General features: G+C 39.4%; 1 long non-coding RNA gene across 3 annotated transcripts in view; it reads left to right on the top strand.

The window, feature by feature from the left end:
* Positions 1-18863, top strand: part of LOC123002287 (uncharacterized) — a 1175027-nt gene that overhangs the window by 214111 nt on the left and 942053 nt on the right. For all 3 annotated transcript variants that reach the window (XR_006412047.2, XR_008960257.1, XR_008960258.1), the window contains exon 2: positions 16981-17163. This is a non-coding gene — a long non-coding RNA (uncharacterized LOC123002287). The remainder of the gene's footprint in view (positions 1-16980; positions 17164-18863) is intronic.

Here is an 18863-nt window from a genome sequence, read left to right on the forward strand (position 1 = left end):
ACTCCCGCTTCTGATTACCCCCCCTTTCTTTATCCCTTTCTTCCCCTACCAATCCTCCTAGTTCTTATGTTCCATAGATGAGAGAAACCATATGATTTCTCTGCTTGACTTATTTCACTTAGCATTGTCTCCTCCAGTGCCGTCCATGTTGCAGCAAATGTTGAGAACTCATTCTTTCTGATAGCTGAGTATTATTCCATTGTATATATGGACCACAGCTTCTTAATCCAGCCATCTGTTGAAGGGCATCTCGGTTCCTTCCACGATTTAGCTATTGTGGACAAAGCTGCTATGAACATTGGGGTGCATATGGCCCTTCTCTTCACTACATCTGTATCTTTGGGGTAAATACACAGTAGTGCAATGGCTGGGTCATAGGGTAGCTCAATTTTTAACTTTTTAAGGGACCTCCACACTGTTTTCCAGAGTGGCTGCACCAACCTGTATTCCCACCAACAAGGTAGGAGGGATCCCCTTTCTCCAGCAATTGATGTTTCTTGCCTTGTCAATTTTTTTTGCAAATACATTCTCCCATTCCGTGTGCTGCCTCTTAGTTTTTTTGATTGTTTCCTTGGCAGTGCAGAAGCTTTTTATTTTGATGAAGTCCCACATGTTCATTTTATCTTTTGTTTCCCTTGCCTTTGGGGATGTGTCATGAAAAAGGTTGCTTTGGCTGATGTCAGAGAGGTTGTTGCCTATGTTGTCCTCCAGGATTCTGACGAATTCCTGTCTCACATCGAGGTCTTTCATCCGTTTGGAGTTTATCTTTGTGTATGGTGTGAGAGAGTGGTCAAGTTTCATGCTTTTGCATGTAGCTGTCCAATTTTCCCAGCACCATTTATTGAAGAGACTGTCTTTTTTCCACTGGATGCTTTTTCCTGCTTTATCAAAGATTAGTTGCCCAAAGAGCCGAGGGTCCATTTCTGGGTTCTTTATTCTGTTCCATTGGACTATGTGTGTTTTTTGTGCCAGTACCATGTTGTCTTTGTGATCACAGCTTTGTAGTACAGCTCGAAATCCGGCATTGTGATGCCCCCTGCTTTGTTTTTCCTTTTCAACAGTTCCTTGGCGATTCGGGGCCTTTTCCGGTTCCATACAAATTTAAGGACTATTTGTTCCAGTTCCTTGAAAAATGTCATTGGTATTTTGATCGGGATAGCATTGAAAGTGTAGATTGCTCTGAGCATGGAATATTTTTCCATCTTTTTGTGTCTTCCTCAATGTCTTTCAAGAGTGATTTATAGTTTCTAGAATATAAGTCCTTTACGTCTCTGGTTAAGTTAATTCCAAGGTAACGTATGGTTTTTGGTGCTATTGTAAATGGGATGGATTCCCTAATTTCTCTTTCTTCAGTCTCAATATTCGTGTATAGAAATGCAACTGATTTCTGAGCATTGATTTTGTATCCCGCCACATTACTGAATTGCTCTATAACTTCTAATAGTTTGGGAGTGGATTCTTTTGGGTTTTCCATATAGAGTATCATGTCATCTGCGAAGAGAGACATTTTGACTTCTTCTTTGCCAATGTGGATACCTTTTATCCCTTTTTGTTGTCTGATTGCTGTTGCCAGGACTTCTAGTACTATGTTGAATAATAGTGGCGAGAGTGGGCATCCTTGTCGTGTTCCTGATCTTAAGGGAAAGGCTTCCAGCTTTTCCCCATTGAGAATAATATTTGCTGTAGGCTTTTCATAGATGGCTTTTATGAGCTTGAGAAATGAACCCTCTATTCCTACACTCTGAAGGGTTTTAATCAGAAAAGGATGCTGTATTTTGTCAAATGCTTTTTCTGCATCTATTGAGAGAATCATATGATTTCTGAATTTTTGTTTCTGAATAAAATCTAAGACACTGATAGATTTGCGAATGTTGTACCACCCCTGCATCCCAGGGATGAATCCCACTTGGTCATGATGGATAATCCTTTTAATGTACAGTTGGATTCTATTTGCCAGGATCTTGTTGAGGATTTTGGCGTCCATAAGCATTAGGGAAATCGGTCTGTAATTCCTCTTTTTGTTGGGGTCTTTGCCTGGTTTGGGGATCAAGGTAATATTGGCCTCATAGAATGAGTTTGGTAGCTTTCCTTCTGTTTCTATTTTTTGAAATAGCTTTAGGAGAATAGGTATTATTTCTTCTTTGAATGTTTGGTAGAATTCCCCAGGAAAACCGTCTGGGCATGGAGTTTTGTTTTGTGGAAGGTTCTTTATCACTGACTCAATCTCTTCATAATTAATTGGCCTGTTTAAGAAATCAATTTCTTCCTGTTTCAGTCTTGGTAGTTTATGGGTTTCCAGGAAGGCCTCCATCTCTTCCAGATTGCTTAATTTATTGGCATATAGATGTTGATAAAAGTTTCTAATAATCCTTCCAATTTCATTGTTGTTGGTTGTGACCTCTCCTTTTTCATTCATAATTTTATTAATTTGGGTCCTTTCTCTATTCTTTTGGATAAGTCTTGCCAGAGGTCTGTCAATGTTATTAATTCTCTCATAGAACCAGTTTCTAGCTCTGTTGATCTGCTCTCCTGTACTCCTGGTTTCTAATTCGTTGATTTCTGCTCTAATCTTGGTCAACTGCTTCCTCGTGCGTGGATTAGGCCTGTCCCCCTGTTGCTGTTCCAGCTTCTTGAGGTGAGAATATAAAAACTGCATTTTAGATTTTTCTATTCTTTTGAGTAAGGCTTGGATGGCTATGTATTTCCCCCTTAGGACTGCCTTTGCAGTATCCCATAGGTTTTGGACAGTTGTGTTTTTATTCTGTTTGGTCTCCATAAATTGTTTAATTTGATTTTTGATTTCCTGGTTTATCGAATCATTCCTGACCAGGATGGTTCTTAGTCTCCAAGTGTTTGAGTTTCTTCCAAATTTTTCCTTATGGTTGAGTTCCAATTTCAGAGCGTTGTGGTCTGAGAATATGCAGGGAATAATTTCAGTCTTTTGGTATTGGTTGAGACCTGTTTTGTGTCCCAGAACATGGTCTATTCTTGAGAATGTTCCATGGGCATTAGAATAGAATGAGTATTCTTTGGTTCTGGGGTGTAGTGTTCTATATATATCTAAGAGGTCCAACTCGTTGAGTATGGCATTCAAAGCCTTTGATTCTTTGCTTAATTTTTGCAAGGGTGTTCTATTTCTGATAGTGGGGTGTTGAGGTCCCCTATTATTAATGTATTTTTATCTATATGTCTCTTTATTCTGGTTAAGAGTTGGCTTGTGTATCTTGCTGCTCCCCTGTTGGGGGCATATATATTTATAATTGTCATATCCACTTGTTGGATACATCCTTTAGGAATAGGGGCGCCTGGGTGGCACAGCGGTTAAGCGCCTGCCCTCAGCTCAGGGCGTGATCCCGGCGTTATGGGATCGAGCCCCACATCAGGCTCCTCTGCTAGGAACCTGCTTCTTCCTCTCCCACTCCCCCTGCTTGTGTTCCCTCTCTCACTGGCTGTCTCTATCTCTGTCGAATAAATAAATAAAATCTTTAAAAAAAAAAAAAGAATAATATAGTGCCCTTCTGTGTCTCTAACTATAGTCTTTAGTTTAAAATCCAATCTATCTGATATGAGAATTACTACCCCAGCTTTCTTTTGAGGTCCATTTGCGTGAAAGATGGTACTCCATCCCTTTCAGTCTGAATGTATCTTTGGGTTCAAAATGAGTCTCTTGTAGACAGCAAATGGATGGGTCATGTCTTTTTATCCAATCTGCAACCCTGTGGCATTTATGGGAGTGTTTAAACCATTTAGATTGACAGTAAGAACTGAGAGATAGAATTTTAATGATGCCATGTTGCCAGTAAAGTCTTTGTTTGTATCGGTTGTGACTTTCTGTTCTTTATCACTCTTGGGGCATTTTTACCTTTATAGAACCCACCTTAATATCTCCTGTAGGGCTGGTTTCGTGGTTACGAAATTGGTTAATGACTGGCGATTCTGGAAGGTCTTTATTTCTCCATCAATTCTGAATGACAGCCTTGCTGGATAAAGGATCCTTGGCTGCATGTTTTTCTCTGAAAGAACTTTAAAAATGCCCCCCCCAACCCTTTCTCTCATTCCAGGTCTGTGTAGACAGGTCTGACGTTATTCTGATACCTTTGCCTTGGTACATGAGAAATTTCTTTGCCCTGGCCGCTTTCAATACTGTATCCTTGGATCTAATATTTGCGAAATGCACTATGACGTGACGTGGCGTAGGTTTGTCGTGGTTGAGCTTGGGAGGGGTCCTCTCTGCCTCTTGGACACAAATGTTTGTTTCCCTCACTAGATATGGGAAGTTTTCAGCTACAATTTGTTCAAATATCTCTTCCAAACCTCTGTTTTTCTCCACCCCCTCGGGGATGCCGATGATTCTGACATGGGATCGTTTCATTGAGTCAGTAATCTCCCGTAACCTACATTCCTGAGTGTGGATTTTTTTAAGTCCAGCTTCTATTTTAGCTTTCTCTTCTACTAACCCATCCTCCAATTTGCTAATACGTTCCTCTGTCTCATTCACCCTGGCCATCAGAGCCTCTAGTTTTGACTGCATTTGGCTCATAGAATTTTTAATTTCTGCCAGATTCACTCTCATTTCCGCCCTTAGAGATTCTATATTCTCATTAACATTTTTGTTAATACTTTTTTCAAGTCTACACATCATCTTGACCATTGTTACTCTGAATTCCATTTCTGATAATTTGGTTACATCCATATCCATTAGTTCTGTGGCAGAGGCCACAGACTCATTGTCTTTTCTTTGCTGGGGGGGGACTTCTCCTTCTCGTCATTCTGATGAGGAGAGGTTGCGGGGTTGTCCAGAGCCCAAATTATTGACCAGGACCCAGGCCATGCACCCTTGTTTTATAGGGATCTTAGGGATGTGTGCTCCTTGATTTTTCAGCCTGCCTTCTGGGGGAGGGGCCTGCCACGCCAATACTCAGGCAACCCTGTTTGGGTAGAGTCATCGTGTCCCCTGCGAGGGGGGATGGGGATGGGCACACTGTGAGCCGGTGTTTCCAGGCTTTTATTCTCTGGCAGCTTTCCCTGGCAGTTTGCTTTGCCTCTTCTGAGAGTCAGAGCAGCAGTGGCCGAATCTCAGCCTCTGTCTCAGAATAGAGGGATCGCGGACCGTTCTCCACTGATGTTCTGGCAACTTTAACTCTGTTTCTGTTGGTGCTGCTCAACCCTGCAGTGTCCGTGGATGTGCGCCCTACAGCCGGCATCCCAGCCCTCACTTCCAAGGCCGGCGTGTCTCTGTCCTTTGTGTTTCTAACACCGCCAGCTGCCAGCCGCCCCCGCGTGCTCCGGAGCTCCCGGTCTCAGTCTGGATCCAGTGAGCACACCGGAGCTCCGTTTCAGTCTAGTCGCAGGCGTTCCCCGGCTCCGGTCTCAGTCGGCTCTCTCACGGGTGCCGATCCGGGAGTCTGCCCTCTCGCCCGTGCAGGTGGCTACCGCTTCCCGGCGCCCGAACGCAGCGGCTCCCTCCCCCTTCCATTTATCTTCCGATATCTGTGCGCAGTTTCAGGGCTCCCCGCTTCGTACCTCAATACTCAGTGCTGGAGATGTTCATTTGTAGAGATCCAGATGTATCTTCCTGCGTCTCAGGCTGATTCTGTAGATGTTCAGGATGGTCTGGTACCTATCCAGCTCGACTCAGGGGACCAGGTGAAAAAGGGGTCCCCTACTCCTCCACCATCTTAACCCCTCTCCTACTTTAGGTTTTTAGATTGGTCTCCTTGAATCTTCTTTTTCTAGGCTTGAAGTAAAGGGAATAGTGGCCCTTCAACATTTTTCTCCTGAGCACAGCAGCAATCTCTTTTAACTGCAAAAATTATTCACAAGTCTTTCCCTTATATCTCTTCACTTGCACTTTTAATATCTCTTTTTGGGCTTTCAAACTTTCTAGTAGGTAGTGTGTTGATCCACTCAGATCCCCTCTTCAGTGCCGATGCTGGAAATATCTTCTGCCAGTTGCTCACAATTGGGACCCTCAAAGGGCATTGCCTTCTCATCTAAGATTACATCTACCTTTCAACCAGGTGATCTATGAACAATGATTGGCTGATGTGAGGTTTCAAAGGTCCAACCCCATTTCTTCAATTTGGTACAACTTTAAAAAGCTGGCATTCTAAGCTCTAGAGATTTCTGGAGTATTCTCTAAGGCCTCATTTGCAAAAAAGTGGAGATAAGAGTCTCTCTGTTCAACCTTGCTTCCTTACTGTCCTACGAGGACATCTCCCTAGACTACTCCCCATGAACCTTGTGCGTATAACCACCCATCTCACAGTCTATTTCCAGGATATCTGACCTAAAATTAATCTCTAACTGGTTCTAAAGATTTTACATTATGAAAGTCAGCTTTTTATTCTGGCACCTCGCTTTGAAATTCCATGTCTATTGTACTGTGGCAACTCAGTTCAAACTTCCAATTTAAAATACTGTTATAGGTGAAGTGTGATCTGAACAAATTTAACATGGATCAAAGTAGTTCAGTACAGTTTGAGTGAAGTGTATCAATGGGCTCTGATGAAAAATAAATCTGAAGAAGTAGGCACTGACCAGATCATGACATTCCTTATGGATTTTTTTCTTTAGGAAACAAGAAGCCTTTGAATAAGTTTTAAGCAGGGAGTAACAATTTCAGATGCACACTTCAAAAAGATGTCTCTCATGGCAATGTAGAGAAAGGATAGGATGGATCTGGATAGGACTAGAGGCAAAGGGGCCAATTACAAGACTAACTGAGACAAGATTTGGTAAAAAGATTGAACGGGAGCAGAATTTGCCACCCCAAAGTATGCCTCTTGGCATAAAGATTATCTTGAGCTGGCTATTTTTAAGGAAACAGAAGAAATGGGAACAGCTCTGAAAACCTACTAGAAGTTACCTTTGCATAAGAGACATGTGCATTTATGAGGAAAACCTCCATTTGTAAGGGTGTCTCCCTTCTTGTACCAGGAAGGGGGGGTAGGATGACTCTAATCTCTAGAAAATCTCTAAAAACTGTTATCACCAGAGAAGGCAAGGACCTAAATCTGCATAACAACCTTATCCTTGTTAATTGTGCCTTTTTCAGTTACCTCCTATAACCTGTTCCACAGCCTCGATATCTTTCATTTGTCTTTAGCTGGAGATGGTATTGAAGGTGGTGGCTTGGCCCATTTCAAGAAGTTCGCGTTTTCCTAGGTCTCTCCCTTTGATACAGGAGGTATACGTGTTATTAAACTAATGTTTGTTTTTCTCTTGTTAATCTTTTTTATTCATTGATTCATTCATTTATTAGGAGTTCTTATTCTCTGCATCTTCTTTGTTCTTTTATTACAGGAGGTCTCAGCAAAGAACCTAGAAGGGTAGAGAGAAAATTATTTTTCATCCTCTACAACATGAAACGCTTGCTTGCTTGCTTTTTCTCTCTTTCTTTTGTATAACTTGTAAACATATACCACTATATTAATGTTTATGTGAATCCTAAAACAAATAAAATATAGGAATTAAAAGATATAAGATCAAAAATAAGTATAAAAAGAATTTCTATTATTTTCTTCTAACAACTCAATGAATGGTATTTATTTAACTTGGAATGCTCATTTAGTGAGAAGTCTTATATGAGGAATAAATGGAAAGCTTTTCCTCATTCTCCTATTGGTGCAAAGAGATATTATCATTTCCTGCCATTATCATCCCATTTAACCTATAACATAATAGCTTTCATCAGTTCTTAAAATGGATGTTATTCTCTACAATTGTATGTTGTCACTGCATTGAAAGGGCATGCAGTAAAGTATATTTTATACTGATAAGTTACATAAATATACTGCTGTTGGTGAGATGCTTGAATCCTTTTCAAGTGATCACAGGTACCTACAGGGTGCAATGAATGAAACCCAAGGACTTTTTCTCTTATCATCTTGGTATTCCCTCTGTATTAAATTCTTTAGTTTTAATGTGTAAACTTTCTCAAGATCATAAACTGAAAAATGGCTTTTGAACAGTATTTGAAAGTTTATAATGAATCCAGCAGTAGCTAATTACCTTCCTAGCTTCACAGTTAAAATGAGGAGCAGGAATTATATTTCCCCATTTTGGACCAGCAGCAAATCTTGTTGGAGAGGGATCCACACCCCCAAGTGCCCTAAATCTTAATCCAGTGCTTGTTGAAAAGCTGTGTTAATTATCCTTAATTTCAGGTGAAAAAAAATGCTATTTTTCTCCTCTTCATAGAGCTATAGATAATTTGTTAATTAATATTTGATTATTTTTCAAGTACCTCCAGGGTAATAATAGGAAATAATACTATGTGGAATTTCAGTCCCTTTGAATCACATTTTAAACAGTCATTTTTTTCACTGTTTTTGCACTTCATTAGAAAAATAACAACCAGAATTGTTGGAAGTATTCAGTAGAAACCTAGACTGAGGATACAGAATCATTTGCTTCTTTTGTTTCTTTTTGCAAAAGAGATATGATAGAAAGGAATTCATCACAGCTTATAACAAAATTATTCATCATCACATTTTTTTAGGCAGAAAGAAATGTGCATTTATTGAAAATGCTACCCTATAGATGAAATATCGGATACAGTGAATAATGTCCATGAAAAATGTTTCCAAAATGCTAAACTCTGTGATTCTTAGGATAGAAAATTGACAGACAGGATGTAGAAAGGTCTGTCTTATATCCTTTCCTATAAAAGGGCATCAAGGAAATGAAGGAATTCAGGAATGAAAGCTTCTATTGTGTTCTACCTTTGTTTCTGAAGCAGGTAGGAAAGGGCTTACCTGAGTCATACCAACTCCTAACTCCCATCAGAGAGATTTTCCTAAAGGATGACTTTTGTCACCTACTATTTCAGAAATTATGTTTTACCCCCGGTAGGCTATTAGGTAAAAGATTCATCCATGACTTCATGATCATCTTCCCTATCACTCAGTTTCATCATTCTGCGGTTTTCAAGCACAATGTGAATTTTACTTAATGTCCATGTTACCTTCTATTACTCTTCCCTCAGTCACCTTAGCACGTTCCATCCCAGCTGAGATACACTCTCTTTCCCTTTCTCTCTCTCCTTCTCTCCATCTCTACAAGATGTCTTGATTCCTTTATTGCTGATTACCTCAGTTCAACCTTACATAGAATTAGCTTCCCAATCGAAATCCTACTTTGTTAATAAATGTTAACATTTGATTAATATTTTTAAATGAAATAAAAATGTTGTAGGTAGAACTGATCTCCTCTTTGCATCTTTCTACAGTCCAATTTCCCTTTTCCTTAACCTGCCACAATCACCAGCAGGAATTTGTTAAATCCTTATGTTATGTTCTTTGAAAATGTTACATACTTTTCTCTTTAAAGGTATTGTATTTTTTTTTTAAAGATTGTATTTATTTGAGAGAGAGAAAGCGTGAGTTGTAGGGGGTGCTCAGAGGGAGAAGCAGATGCTCCGCTGAGCAGGGAGCCCCATGTGGGGCTCCATCCCAAGATCCTGGGATCATGACCTGAGCCAAAGGCAGACGCTTAACTGGCTGAGCCGCCCAGGTCATGTTTTTAGCTTTACCCCCAAGGAACTTACACTTTAAACTATTATAACACTAAATGTTTCTTTCCATTGCATTTTTTAATTGCTTATTGCTGGGGTATAGAAACATTGTTGGTTTTCTATGTTGACTTGTGTTTGGTAACCTTGCTGGACTTTCTTGTAAGTTTTGTTTTGGAAAACCAACCTCTGTGCTTTGGAGCTAAAATATAACCAGAGTTTGGGATAAAGAGAAACAATAGCTTTACTGCTTTGGTAGACAAAGAAGGCTGTAACAGCCCTTGTGGAGGGAAGGGGCTTGGAGGTTTTATAGAGAAATACAAGATCTAGCTTTTTTCTCCAGGAATTGTGTAGGTGTGGCCGGCCTCGTTCATCATGTTTTCAGTGTGGTACTAGTTTCCTAAAACAAAAGGCTAAGAAAGGAGGAGAATTTACAGAAGAGAGGAAAAAGGTTACTTTAAAATAGAGATTGACAGGGCGCCTTGGTGGCCCAGTCAGTTAAGCATCAGGCGGACTCCTGGTTTGAGCTCAGGCTATGATCTCAGGGTCGTTAGATCAAGCCCGGTGTCTGGCTCCAGGCTCAGCACAGAGTCTGCTTCAGACTCTCTCTCCCTCTTCCTCTGTCCCCCCTTTTCTCTTTAAAATAAATAAATAAATCTCTAATAAAAAATAAAATAGAAATTCACTGAAGCATTAGTGCAGCTGTTTATTTTTTTAAGATTTTATTTATTTATTTGACAGAGAGAGAGACAGCGAGAGAGGGAACACAATCAGGGGGAGTGGGAGAGGAAGAAGCAGGCTCCCAGCAGAGCAGAGAGCCCGATGCGGAGCTTGATCCCAGGACCCTGGAATCATGACCTGAGCCAAAGGCAGCCACTTAAGGACTGAGCCACCCAGGCACCCCAGTGCAGCTGTTTTAATTTTTGTCAACTTTGTGCTTTTAAGCAGTTTCAGTTTCATTTGCCTGTGACTTCTGGTTTCCTTTTGAGGAAATCCTATCAACAAAAATGACAATTTTGTCTTTCTCTTTGTTCTTTTGATTTTATTATTTTATTTATTTCAATTTTAATTCAATTAGCCAGCATATAGTAGTACATCATTAGTTTTTGGTGTAGTGTTCAGTGATTCATTAGTTGTGTATAACACCCAGTGCTCATCATGTCATGTGCCCTCCTTAATGCCCATCACCCAGTTAGCCTATCCCCCACCCACCTCCCCTCCAGCAACCCTCAGTTTGTTCCCTAGAGTCAGGTGTCATTTTGATTTTAATTTATCTTCTTTTTCTTATAGTGTTTTGTTTAGAACTTACAGCACAATATTAAATAGTAGGAGTGATAGCAGGAATATTTGTTTTGTTCCTGAATATAATAGACATGATTCTAATGTTTTACAATTAAATGTGTTTTGTCTTAGGCTTTTTTATGGATATCATTTATCAGATTAAGAAAGTATTAATCTAGTCCTAGTTTGTTAATAATTTCAGTCATGAATGATTAACTCTTACTGTATTGTTTTTTGCCATCTGTTGATATTATTTACTTCTATAGCTATCAATGTAAAGAATTGCATAGATTTTCTGATATTGATGCATCCTTATATTCCTTGATCATTATGTTAATGTACATGTGTGCATGCATGTGCACACATAGCTGGATTAACTTTGATAATATATTTAGGATTTTTCTTTTATGCTATATGCTTATGTTGATGAAGTAAAAATATGTCCTCTTCCCTTCAAGGTTCTTCTAGCTAGTCTAAGAATAAAATTGACATGAGACAGATTAATAGGAGGAAATTAAACAAAAGTTTAATTACATGTATACCACCTATATACATTTGAGAGACCCAGGAAAATGGTAAGTCCCCAAAATGGCTGAAACCATCACTTTAAATACCATCTCCAGTCAAGGACAAAGATGATGGGGGCATGGGGAGTCAGTTATGGAAGGTTACCAGGAAAAGCACAGTAAACAAAGGTAGGGTGGTTATGCAGATTTAAGTCCATTCCTTCTCCACTAATAACAGTTTCTACAGGTTTACAGAGTCATTCCCCTCTTCTTAGTACTGAGGGAGATACCCTTACAAATGGAGATTTTCCTCATACATGTAAACGTCTTTTATAAAAGGGTAATTAGGGGTGCCTGGGTGGCTCAGTTGGTTAAGCGTCCACTGACTCTTGATTTCAGCTCAGGTCATAATCTCAGGGTCTTTGGATTGAGCCCCACGTAGCACTTCACATTCGGCACAGAGTCTGCTTGAGATTCTCTCTCCCTCTGCTCTTGCCCTGCTCTTGCTCTCAAATAAATAAATAAATAAATAAATAAATAAATAAATAAATAAATCTTTTTTTTTTAAAAAAAAGGTAACTAACTTCTACTTCATTTTCAAAGCTTCTATTGTGTCCACAGTTTCTTAAAAATAACCAGCTTAGAATAATCAATATGCCAAAGAGGCACATTTTGGGGTGGCAGAATTAGCTCCCTTACATTTATTTTTATACTATTCTTATTTGGTACAAAGGTCATAATAGTTTCATTAAATGTGTTGAATAGCTTCCTCTCTTTTTTATTCCTGGAAGTAATTTGTATTATAGAAAGACTATCAGTTGCTTGAATATTTGACGAAATTTGCCTGTAAAACTTGGCATTCATATCTTTTTTATTGGGGTGGAGGTAGAAATTGACTATCAGTTCAGTTTTATTAGTGATTGTAGATTTATTTATTTATTTATTTATTTATTTATTTATTTAAATATGTTTCAATAATTCATAATTCTCAAAAATTTTGTCAAAATACTATTACTATTCCCTTATTATTTTAAAATTTTTGTAATTATATAAATTTGTCCCCTGTCTCATTCAGTTTTGCATTCTCCCCTTCTTTATTTTTCTTGATCTGTTTTGTTCATTTTTAAATTTTTTATTGATCTTCTCTATTTTCCTTTGTGTATTTTTTTTGGCATCTAGTTTTGCTGATACAACTCAGCATAATAATGGTCATTTTGTTTTAGTTAATCTGTGTCTTTTCTTTTTTCTTTTTTTTTTAGATTTATTTATTTATTTTAGAGAGAGAGAAATAGTGTGTGAGCAGAGGAAGGGGCAGAGGGAGAGGGAAAGAGAGAGGGAGAGAAGCAGACTCCCTGCTGAGCATGGAGCCTGACGTGGGGCTCAATCTCACAACCCTGAGATCATGACCTGAGCTGACATCAAGAGTCAGAGGCTTAACCGACTGAGCCACCCAGGCACCCCTAACCTATCTCTTTTCTCTGGTGACTTTTCAGATTAATGCTTGTCCTTCATGTTTTTAAATTTTTCTACAGTATACCTTACCTATATGTCCCCTAGATTCTGGGAACAAAGTGTTAATATCATCTCCTGCTCATTTTATCTAACATTAAGGTACAGAGCAGGAGGATGGTTGATTTATGAATCAGTCATTCATCCAGTCACCCAACATCTATCATCTGGTAACTAACTGTTCTTGCCTCTTTCTCCCTTACTACTTAGTCTCAGTTGTCTGACTCAAAGGACTATATAGGAGCTGGCTGAAGCTATACCAATGTGGAACTAGTGTGTCCTTCCCAGATACCCTGAAGTTCCCCAAGTTAGCCTTGTCTTCTGCATCACTACCTGGAGTTCTCTTAATCAGCACAGTCTACTATGAAATGTCTGTGGCTTTCTAAAAGCAAGGCAAAAAAAGATGTTTTAATTTTTCTAAACTCTTAATGGCCCAGCAGTGCCATTAATAACAATTTTTCTGCCAGTGCCCAAGGCTATCATATTGATGGCAAAATCAAGGGTGTATCCATTTGGTGAAGAATCAAGTTCCCTTTTACTTGGCAACTTGTGGTTAGTGAGAGTACATAAGCATGCTACCACCTGGCTTCCTAAAAGTCTGCAAAGTGGCTGTCAGGGCTTCTTCTGCCAAAATCTGTGCTAAATGGTGTCTGAGTCTAAATTTCCTGGGCCAGTCTCCTCTGTTACAGAATCTCTAGCATCTGTGTAAATGCGGATGACTTTTTCTCCAGCACTCTGATGTGTATTTAAGAAGCTTGTCTAGTATGCACTCTGGTTCTCAGCAAGAAGAAAACCCTCTTCTAAAGCTCACAAAGATTCAGTCAAAGTCTCTTGTATGCTTTAAGAACCCAAGTGCCTTTAGGTATTCCATCAGGTTCTATAGTTTCTTGACCTCAGATGCCTACCATTGCTACAGCATTTTTTGTGTGTACCCTGAGCAAGATCAAAAAGCTTTTTCTCCCAGAATAGAATTTACACTGCTACAAATATTCTCAAGTTTGGACACATCATCATTCCCATAGCAGGCAAAATATTCTGTCCAAATGAAATAGTATATATCCTGAGCAGCACGTCCAGGCAAGGGGCAGTTAGGGATCTTTTATAACTCAGGACCTGCCAACATCTGCTGTGGTATACTACTCCCTCTCAGGAAAGAATTTCCTATTTTGCTTTGTTTTTGGCTTTAAGGTTTAAAATCTAATATAGGGCCTTAAACACGAAAATTCATACCCTCTCCCTTTCTAGCTATTCTCCCTTTCTACCTATTAGTAAACTAATCCCATCAGCAGAATTGAGTAAGAATGCATGCATATTCTCTTCTCTTTAGGATCCCTTCTAAAGATCCTCCTGCTGGGGGGTGATGGTGTTTCAAACATATTCTGTCAGACTTCATGCTATCCCAGCCCACTATCATAGAAGTGGCAGTGACTTATGAGAGGCCACATTCATTTCTGCATACCAGCTCACTAACAATCATAGCCATGGTCTCAAACTGAAATTTCCTCAATTCTATGGGCTATAATGAGGTAGGCTGTGATGAAGATGGACACACATTCTTTGAAATTCAAGGAGAGACTCTCCCCATGAAGCAAGTTTAAATTTCAATAGAAAAGCTCAGTTGGAAAAGATATACCACATTCTTTGTTTATTTCAATTAATATATGTTTAATTTAGAGCCTCCGTCCTGTCCACTAGGAGTCCTGAGATCTTATATTAAAGCACTGGGAAAGTCCCTCTGATCATTAATCATTACCTGGGTATCTGAAATCTCAACACTCATAATTGGTGCTACTAATGATCACTTTACAGTTGAACTAAGACTATGTGGATGGGCAGGAGTCTTTGGATGTGCATACACTTTTAAGAGATTAGTTATGTTATGGTTCCTTTCTTGATCCTGGATGCAGCTCCAAACTAGATAAAGAATAACAGAGATCTGGGTTGATGACTTACTGTGTGTGCAACTGCATCCCAGCAGACTCTAAGCTTAGGGTGGGTGGTGGTTTAGTGAGACCAAAGAAAAGACCCAAAGACAGCCATTGAGACATAGGTTTATTGGGGGAACTTATGTACAGGGAGTCCAGGAGCAGGAGACTGGACAAAGCATCCACAACTGAGATCTCTGTGCAGCAAGCTTCTAGAGCATAGCAACTTAACCTAGCAACTATCAGTGGCCCTTCTCCTCCTTCCATGGCTGGCATTTCTAAAGAGATCAAGGCCTGTCACCTAGACACTCTTTGTTATAAGGGAGACACTCTAGGTTGGCCACCCCAAGGCCCCTGACCTTGAATACTGAACAACACGTTCTTCTGCACATTTTGCTTGATGGGAATATAGAGGAAGGAAAGGATCTCTACATTTTCAAGATAGTGATTAACAGAGGCATTCAGGGTATGCTTGCACACACTAGCTATCCAGTGTGTAGCGTACACTGTGGCATACCAATATGCAGCCTCAGCAATATAAAGGCCAAAATACACAGTTGTAAAAAGTTTGGAATGAGCTCCCATAAGCCTTCGAAATGTATTTGAAGCTTGCATGTTCCAGGTAGAAATCTGACATCTGGAAATAGCCTATCAGAACATTCCAAAAACTGAAGGATTTAGAGTGCAGTTAAAATAGAGAAGCTTAAATATCAAAAGTACCAATGCCTTGCCTATTTTCCTCAAACTATTACAGAATAATGCTTCTAAAAATATCTACATTTTAATTCAGTGAAATGCTTTCACAGAATAATTGAAATCATTCTTACAGCTCCTAAAATGCATATAAGCAGCCAAACAAGAATTGGGCAGAGATAGCATATTGGAAATAATAGTGTGATTTAGGTAACACAGAACATAAATATCTGATTTTTATTCTGCAGTTTAAACCTTTTCCCAGTTGTTTGTGCAATAATTGTATTGTTTAAATCAGGGGTTGGTAAATGTTTTCTGTAAATGGCCAGATAGTAAATATTTTACACTTTGTGGGACACATATAAGTCTGTCACATAATTCTTTGTGTGTGTGTGTGTGTGTGTGTGTGTGTGTGTGTGTGTGTTTTACAAGAGTTTATTTATTTATTTATTTGAGAGAGAGAGAGAGCAAGAGTGAGAGAGCACAACAGGGGGAGCAGCAGAGGGAGCTGCAGAGGGAGAGGCAGAAGCAAGCTCCCCGCTGAGCAGGGAGCCCAAAGTGGGACTTGATCCCAGGACCCTGAGATCATGACCTGAACTGAAGGCGGACGCTTCACTAACCGAGCCACCCAGGTGCCCCTTCTTTGTGTGTTTTTAGCAATCCTTTAAAAATGTAAAAAAAAAATCTTAAATCATGAGCTGTATAAAAAGAGGCTAGGGGTGGATTGGCCAACTGGCTGTGATTTGTTGACACCTGATTGAAAACAATGCTCACTGGTTCTCAAAGTGTGATTCCTGGAGCAGTATCTTTAGTGTCCCTTGCGAATTTGATAGAAATGCAAATTCTTGCCCCAGACTAACTTGACTGAAACTTGGGCATTCTGTAGTTTAACAAACTCTCCAGGTGATCCTGATGCTCCCTCAATTTTCAAACCACTGATTTAGATTCAAGCAACAGCCCTTTAGCCAGGTGTTATGTTAGATTTTAGAGATAAAAAGATGAATAAAATCAACCTTTATTTGCTAATTGTTTATAATTTATCAAGAAATAATCTCTTGCCTAAAGAATATAGCAGATTCAAGATTCACACTGAGAACATTTGGCCCAAATCTTTATTCACTCCATGTTACCATGCTGCCTGTCTGAGGACAAATATTTCCCTAAAGATAACTTTTCCTCAATGGTCATCAGTTTCCTAATTTCTTGTTGGGGATCCTCCTCCTCTTTTCCCATGTCTTCCCCCACCTGCCTTTCTCACAGTTGGGGCCATTTGACACATCTACCGTAAGAGCCCTCCAGGTTCTGGGACCAATTCTGACTTCTGTCACCTGGAACTTAAAGAGCTGAGGCAAGTTTCTGAGTGATTTTGCTTCAGGTTCCTTCTTCCATCAATGAGCTATAGTTCTAATAACCATGTTTCCTCTCATGCTAAAGTTCTGGAACCTATTTTCTCTTCGCATGTCACTTCCTGAATTATTTACCTTTCCATGGCCTATGGCACCCATGTACCCTTATCATTGCAGCTTTTCTTTTTCTTTTTTCTTTTTCTCAGTTCTCTCATCCCTGGCCAGTCATATCAGGAAGTCTGAACATGACATTTGTAGCTGAAATCTTTACTGAAGCTAAGGAAATAACCCTCAGCACCTGTGATACATGGAGAATGAAAACTGTACAGTCATGAAAAGTTGCAGCATTACTAGAGCGTCCTGGGTTTACTGGAAGTTTGCTACCCCAGGTATGTAAAAGATTTTTTTATATCCTATTTTTAAAATTTTATTTAAATTCAATTAATATATACTGTATTATTAGTGTCAAAGGTAGAGTTCAGTGATTCATCAGTTGCATATAACACCCAGTACTCATCACATCACGTGCCCTCCTTAATGCCCATCACCCAGTTACCCCATCCTCCTACTCCCCTCCTTTCCCGCAACCCTCAGTTTGTTTCTTAGAGTTAAGAGTCTCTTATGGTTTGTCTCCCTCCCTTCCCCCATGATCCTCTGTTTTGTTTCTTAAATTGTATATATGAGTGAAATCATATCATAATTGTCTTTCTCTGACTGACTTATTTTGCTTAGCATAATACCCTCCAGTTCCATCCATGTCGTTGCAAATGGCAAGATCTCATTTTTGATGGCTGAGTTATATTCCATTGTATATATATACCACAACTTCTTTATCCATTCATCTGTCGATGGACATCTGGGCTCTTTCCATAGTTTGGCTACTGTGGAGATTGCTGTTATAAACATTGGGGTGCAGATGCCCCTTTGGATCACTGTTTGTATCCTTTGGGTAAATACCTAGTAGTGCTATTGCTGGGTCATAGGGTAGCTCTATTTTCAACTTTTAGAGGCACCTCCATACTTTTTTCCAGAGTGGCTGTACCAGTTTGCATTCCCACCAGCAGTACGTAAGGGAGTTCCCCTTTCTCCGCATCCTTGCCAACATTCGTTGTTTCCTAACTTGTTAATTTTGATATGTAAAAGATTTAAACCAGATATGATGGATGGTTTCCAGCTACCTTGTCTCCCAACATTGCTTCCTGTCCTTATTTAATCCTTTCAGCTTTCAGCCCCTAACCCTAATAGAACCAATGCAGGACTTTCAAATAACAGTTCTTGACAGCAGTATGAGATTGTATAAACATTCTTTAGCATGAGGCATGAATACTGGAACAATCTCCAACTGTTCCAACCATAAGTCTTACAGCAGTTAGAGATGAAAACTGTTACCTGAGCCAAAACGCAAGAACATCTCTCTCTCTCTCTTTTCCTCACCCTATAAAAGTACAATCCTGTTTTGACAGGTGAGTTCGGTGAGTTACCTGATTTTCAGGTACTTCCTGATGTGAATCAGCTCAATAATGCCTTTTACTTCTGTTTGAGTCACTTGAACTTTTTTTCCCCCTTGGCAGGCATTTACCAGTGCTACGTAGGAAAAAAATCAGCAGTTTCCAAAATTAATTTGAACACTTTGTTATTAATTTAATGTTACATAATAAAATTAGTAATGCATTTAACAATTGACATTTTGCTATGAATTTGAGAGGTATTTTAAATGATATTGGCATGGAATATCCACATTTATGTTCCCTTTTTTTTAGCACTGCTGATTCACGGAACTATATGCACTCAGTATGAAGTGTGAGAGAGGGCAAAATGACATCCACTTCAAAATGCTTATTTCCTTGAGTCAGCATGACGTGATAGATGTCATTCACTGTTTTTTAGAACCCTCTCATTCCCTACAGGCCTCTTAAGGTATAATCAGTTCGCCATGCTGAGTATGAGTCAAGGATTTAAAAATAAGCATTTTGTATAATATTGCCCCTAAATGCAAGGCAACTCCTCCATCAGGTATTCAGCCAAAGAAATAAGAACTGTTTCAGTAAGGAGGAAAGAGATGGCTATGATTTGGGCCTTATTAGCTTGC

Source organism: Ursus arctos, chromosome X, assembly GCF_023065955.2.
Source record: "Ursus arctos isolate Adak ecotype North America chromosome X, UrsArc2.0, whole genome shotgun sequence".
Lineage (NCBI taxonomy): Eukaryota > Metazoa > Chordata > Mammalia > Carnivora > Ursidae > Ursus > Ursus arctos.